The 6,805-nt window shown below is 36.1% G+C and overlaps 1 protein-coding gene across 2 annotated transcripts in view; it reads right to left on the reverse strand.

The window, feature by feature from the left end:
- The window catches only part of NCKAP5 (NCK associated protein 5), a 1,104,646-nt gene that overhangs the window by 1,037,660 nt on the left and 60,181 nt on the right, over positions 1-6,805 (reverse strand). The gene's annotated exons all lie outside the window — the stretch shown is intronic.

Consider the following 6,805-nt stretch of genomic DNA (forward strand, 5'->3'; position numbering starts at 1 on the left):
ATTTTTTCCCCCATTTTTAAAACAAATTATTTGTCTTCTTATGGTTGACAGTAAGAGTTCTTTACATATTCTAGTTGAATAATATGTTATTGTGGGGAATACAAGTTCCTTATCAGATATATGATTTGCAAATTTTTTCTTTCATTGTGTGGGCTTTCTTTTCACTTTCTCTCAATGGTGTCCTTTGAAATAAAAAACTTTTAATTTGGATGAAGTCTTTATTTTTTCTCTTGTCACTTTTGCTTTTGGTGTCATATCTGAGGAACATTTACCTGATCCAAAATCATGAAGATTTACTCCTGTGTTTTCTCCTAAGAGTTTTATAGTTTTAGCTCTTACATTTAGGTCTGTGATCCATTTTGAATTAATATTTGCATTAGTTGTGAGGTAGAGTTCCAACTTTATTCTTTTACATGTGTATATCCACCTTTCACAGCACCATTTGTTGAAAAGACTATTATTTCTCCGCATTGAATTGTCTTGGCACCCTTGTCAAAAATCAATTGACCAAAAATGTAAGGATTTATTTCTGAACTTTCAATTTAATTCCATTAATCTATATGTCTAGTCTTATACTAGTAACACACTTTTTTCTAGTACTGTTGCTTTGCAATAACTTTTGAAATCAAGAACTGTGAGTTACAACTTTGTTCTTTTTTAAGATTGTTTTGGCTTCCTTGTTCACTTTCATTTCCATATAAACCTTACTATCAGCTTGTCAACTTCTGAAAGAAAAAATAAAGGCATCTTGGATTTGGGTAACAATTGTTTTGAATCTCTAGATCAATATGGGAAGTATTGCCATCTAAAAAAATATTAAGTCTTTCAAGACATGAACATGGGATATCTTTTCATTTATTTTGGTCTGCTTTAATTTCATTCTGCAATACTTAGTAGTTTTCAGTGTACAAGTCTTGCACTTCTTTTGTTAAATTTCTTTCTGAATATTTTCTTTTTGATGCTATCATAAGTTGAATTGCTTTTCTTAATTTCATTTTCAAATTGTTTATTGCTATTGTACAGACATACAATTGATTTTTGTATATTGATCTTATATCCTGTAACATTGCTGAATTCATTTATTAATTCTATTTTATAATGGAGTCTTTAGGATTTTCTATATACAAAATCATGTCACCAGCAAATATAATTTTACTTCTTCATTTCAACCTGGGTGCCTTTGATTTCTTTTTCTTGTCTAATTGCTCTGACTAGAACTATAGTATGATATGAACAGAAATAATGAGAGGAGACCTCTTATCTTTTTCTTGATTTTAGGGGAAAAGGTCTTTCACTGTTAAGTATAATGTCAGCTTTAAGTTTTTTGTAGATGCCCTTTATCAAGTAGAGGCAGTTTTATTCCTAGTTTGTTGAGAGTTTTTATCATTAAAATGTATTGGATATTGTCAAGTACTTTTTATACATCTATTTTATACAACTATCACATAGTTTTTGTCCTTTATTCTATTAGTATGTTGTTGTGTTACATTGATTATTTTTTCATATGCATAACCAGTCTTGCATTCCTGGAATAAATCTCACTTAGACATGGTGTATAATCCTTTTTATATGTTATTGAATTTGATTTGTTAGTATTTTGTTGAGAATTATAATGTTCATATTCATAAGACATATTGAGCTGTAGTTTTTGTCTCTTGTTTTTTTAGTAACAGGATAATAATACTCTCCTCATAGACTGAGTTGGAAAGTGTTTCTTTCTCTTTTATTTTTTGGAAGAGCTTGTGAAAAATTAGTGGTAATTGTTCTTTTTAACGTTTGCTAGAATTCACCATGTAGCTATCTGGCCTGGGCTCTTCTTTGTGGTAAGTTTGTTGGTTACTAATTCAATCTTTTTACCTATTAAAGTCTACTCAGATTTTCTGTTTGTTTTTTTGAGTCAGTTCCAGTATTTTGTGTCTAAGAATTTGTCTCTTTCATCTAGATTATCTAAAATAACAATCTACTTGAATTAATATCTAGTTTGTCTCAATAGTACACAAAAAATTTTGCCCCTATAGAGCTACTCTCCTTCGTCCTTTTATTGTAATACACATTACATCTTTATATATTTTAAGCTCATCAACATAGCTTTATGCTTATAGCTTGCAAGTGTCTTTTAAATCAGGCGGGAGGAAAAACAGGAGTTATAAAAAAAAATATGTGTAAACTGTCTTTTATGTTTTACCAGTGTGCTTTATCTTTTTGAGTGTGGATTCAAGTTACTGTCTAGTTCTCTTTTATTTCAGGCTGAAGGACTTCCTTTATGGAAGGAAAGTCCTGTTAGCGATAAATTCTCTCAGTTTTTAATCTGGTAATGTCTTCATTTCTCCTTATTTTTGAAGAATAATTTTTCTGGATATAGAATTCTCAGTTGACAGTCTTTTTCTTTCAGTACTTTGAATATATCATCCCACTGCTTTCTGGCCTCCATAGTTTCTTATGAGAAATTGGCTATTAATATAAGTGAGACTCCCTTATACATAACAAGGCATTTTCTCTTGCTGCTTTCAAGATTCTCTCTGTTTTTTGACAATTTGACTATAATATGTCTCAGAGTGAACCTCTGAGTTTATCCTACTTGGAATTCACTGAGATTCTTGGCTATGTAAATTCCCATATTTCATCAAATAGGGAAAGTTTTCAGTCATTATTTCTTCAGATATTCTTTCTGTCCCTTTCTGTCTCTCCTTTCCCTCTCAGACACCCATTATGTGTATGTTGGTACATTTGATGGTGTCCCACAGGTCTCTGAGGTTCTGCTAATTTTTCTTCCTGTTTCCAGTTTGAATAATCTCATTTGACCTATCTTCAAATTTTCTGATTCTTTCTTCTGTCTACTTAAACCTGCTGTTGAACCCAGTAGTGAAACTTTTATTTTAGTTATTGTACTTGTCAGCTCCAAAATTTCTATTTGGTTTCTTTTTATAATTTTTATCTCTTTATTGATATTCTCTGTTTGGTGAGATATTGTTCTCATATTTTTTTTTGTTCCTTTAGAAATGATTTCCTTTAGTTCTCTGAACATATGTATGGTCACTGATTTAAAGTCTTTTTCTAGTAAGTCCCATATCTGGGCTTCCTCAAAGATAATTTCTATTGACTGCCTTTTCCCTGCTGTGAATAGAACATACTTTCCAGACTCTTTGCACGTCTTATAGTTTTTTTTGAAAAGTGGACATTTAAAATAATATAACTCAGCAACTCTGGAAATCATCTCTCTCCCCCAACCACGGCTTGTTGTTGATGCTGTAATTGTTCTTGCTATATGTTAGTGACTTTTCTAAGCTTATTCTGTAGAGTCTGTATTCTTTGTCATGTGTGGTTAGCTTAGTGGCCAGCTAATGGCTGGGCAGACTTTTTTTTTTATAATGCTCTCAACCAATAAGTTCCAGCCTTTGCTGAGGGGATTTCTGTGTATAGTGGGACACACCTTCAATTTGCCTGCTGTTTACAATTCTTCCTTAACTTTCACTCCCTGCTTGTGCAGAGTCTCAAGGTCAGCCATAGGTGAGAGATGGAAGATTTCTCAGGTCTTTCCTGAGAATGTGCACACCTCTGCACATGTGCATGACTTTTATATTTCCAGGAATATGTGAGCATTTCAAAGACCCAATGGACACCTCATTCCCCAGCTTTTTATTTAGAAATTTTTGATTATCATCCTGTTTGCCCCAACTCTTATTGCTGCCTCAGGCAGCTGCAATGTTAAACAGTTGCTGTGACTGTTTTTGACGAGTGTCCCAGGAGAAAAGTTCTATGCACTGAGTGAGTGCTGAATCAGGTCAAATAAAGACAAGAGCTGCAAGTGGGAGTTCCCAAGCAGCTACCAGACAGGTCAAGTCATGACAATTCTCTGGGAATAAGGCTCTCTGTAGAGCTCCAAACAGGTCTTTTCCTCTCCAGTGGCCACTAGGGTACTGTTATCACAACTATTGTGATGGCAAAACCGTTAGTTTTTAAGGTTTCCTCAGAGCTGCAAAAGGGTGAATAGGAACAGAGCAAGCTAAATGACACAAAGCACACTGTTCTTACTGAGATTCAGGGTTTTTTTGTTTTGGTTAGTTTTTTTTTCCTGAATAAATGATCCTCAGATCATCGTAAGCCTACGTTTAATTTCCTAACTTTGAAAAATGTTGATTTTGATGATTTTTGTCACTGTTCTCCCTGCTTCTATGGAAGAGTAGATGTTCAGAGGTCTTTACTCCACCATTCCAGAAGTATTCCTCTTTCCCCTTAGCATTTTTATAGGCACTAGGGTCAGGCCTTCAAGTGGTTTATCTCATCATAGACATTGTTGTCAAGTAATCTTTGTTAGATATCCCACCCCTTGGCAGAGTGACTTCCTTCAGCAGTGTCTCTGAGTCCTTTAATATTTTGAATGTAAAAATAATTTTCAACTTATTGTCTGTTATCAAATGACAAGCACAATTATTACCAAACATCACGTGTTTAATAAAGATGATGTGAAGTAGAACTTCATTCAAACAGAAGACAAAGACTTGAAATTTTTTTTATCAGACATATACCATGAGGCTGGAAGTTTGTCCAGTTAGAAATATTCTACCCTCTAGGATTTTTGTCTTAAGAGCGATTTTTGATACCTTAATCACTGTATATGTAGTTCTCTCCTACCCCTTTTATATCGACATCTATAGACCCACAGATTCATTGCTGATATTCAGCAATGTTCAGCAATGATAACCAGGGACCCGTACTGATATCTCAGTCCTGATGACTGGATTTACCTTGCTGAGGCACAAAGTAGATAATGCAATAGGTTAACCAGCCACTAGGATGGAAACAAAACAGGGGAGTCTGAGGTGAAGAGACCACAACCAGAAAGATAAATTATATGCAGGGTTATAACTAGAGGTAAAGGGTACAAACTTAAGTTTCAGAAGTCATGGGATAAAATCTGACTCTACCTCTCTGTGACTCGTTAAGTCACTTTTCCATTCAAAGCCTCTGTGTCCTTTCTGTAAATGGAAATAATGCCTACTTCATTGGGAATTTTTTGCAGATTAAATGAGCTAATGCATATATAGGACTTAGTGTAGCGTAGGGCTCATAATAAGTCCTCAGTAAATGACATATTAGATGGTAACAAGAATAATCCCAGCCCTGAGCAGACTAACTGCAGCTATTAACATGAATATGTTCCAACTTTGAAAAACAAGATATGTTTCAAAAGTGAGACTATCTCTTAAGGGTAGCCTTCCATCTCCCACCAGAGACATTTCCCAGGCTGACTCATCTTCATGCATCTCCCTCAAGTGTGCCACCTGCTACCCTCCTATGTAAATCACAGACTCCTGGAGGACACGTCATTCATTCATTCATGCATGCATTCTTATGATCAACATTTACTGGGCATGTTACACATATCAGGCATTAATTTAGCATGGGTGCAGGGTGATGGCTGAGCAGACAGGGTCCCAACCCTCATAGAGGTTACATTCCTACAGGGGACAGAGGCAGATTCTGGGGACTCCATTCCAGCATTAAAGACTAAAAATCCTAAGGTGGCATTTCCCTGATCCTCTCATAGCTCAAGTTCTACAGTGATTCAGATTTCACCTAGAAGACTGCCCTCCACTCAGTGGGATTTGAAAATCAGAGTGAAGATCATGAGGTAGATGCTATATTTCTGCTGTTCCTGCCAGAGGTTTGGGGTATTCTGCAATCTCTTTAGCAAAGATCCCAGTATCCTATCCCTAGCTTCATGTGTTCCAAGAAACAGAAATGCTCATTTTGGTGGAGGAGATGACTGCAGAGGTAGTGTGGTCCTGGAGTTAACAATGGTGGCGTCAACTTCTTGAATCCTAGCTTTGTATAGTGACAGAGATGGAGTGGTCAATTCTGTTGTGCTGTTCTGAGCGTTGTCTCAGAAACTCTATCTGCTCCCCGACTCGTACAAGATTTCATATGCCACCCAAAACCAATACGAAATCCCTTTCTGCACAAGCAGAAATGGATTGTTACTGAATCCAGACCAATACAGGAAAACAAATAAGAGGAAGATAAGTAAATAAACAGCACAAGCATTGATTGTCATCAGTGCTATAAAGGAAGAGTGATGTAAGATGAGGGACAATTTTTCAGATGGAGTGGTCAAAAGGTCTCCTTGACGAAGTGAACCAAAGCAGAGCCCTCGTGGAAAGAAGGAGCTAAGAGAAGATGTAGAAAGTTCCAGGTCCAGCAAACAGCAGTAGCACTGGCCCAAATGTGGAAAAGAATTTAATGCATCCAATCCTCAGAAAGAACAGCAGCATGATTGGAGATTTGGGACAAATGGCACAAGGCGAGGCTAGAAAATTTAGCAGGGATGACAGCTTCTCCAAGTGTGGCCTGGCACCGGTCTGCAAACTGTTGAGGATCCACGATAAGTACCAAATTTAAGTGTAAATGTTTAGAAATGTTGTGGCAATCTGGTATTACCACAACATTCAAGCAATGTTTTTTTTTTTTATCACATTTAATAAACTTATCAGTCCAAAACAGACTGGGAAAAAAAAAAAAAAAAAAAACCGATCTGTGAGATAGTTTCAGAAGCATTGTTTCCCATGTGTAGCCTTTCACACTGTTTCTGTAAAGGGCCAGATACTATTTCAGGCTTTGCAGAGCCATAGGGTCTCTGTTGCAACTACTCAACTCTGCTGTGATAGCACAAACGCAGCTGTGGACCATCTGTCAGCAAAGAGGTATGGCAGCATTCCAATAAAACTTTATTTATAAAAAATGGTGGCCATCAGATTTAGCCTGCGATGCCTAATTTGTCAGCCCTGTTCTAGGCCACAGGAAAGAG

Source organism: Balaenoptera physalus (assembly GCF_965194825.1).
Source record: "Balaenoptera physalus genome assembly, chromosome: 6".
Classification (NCBI taxonomy): Eukaryota; Metazoa; Chordata; class Mammalia; order Artiodactyla; family Balaenopteridae; genus Balaenoptera; species Balaenoptera physalus.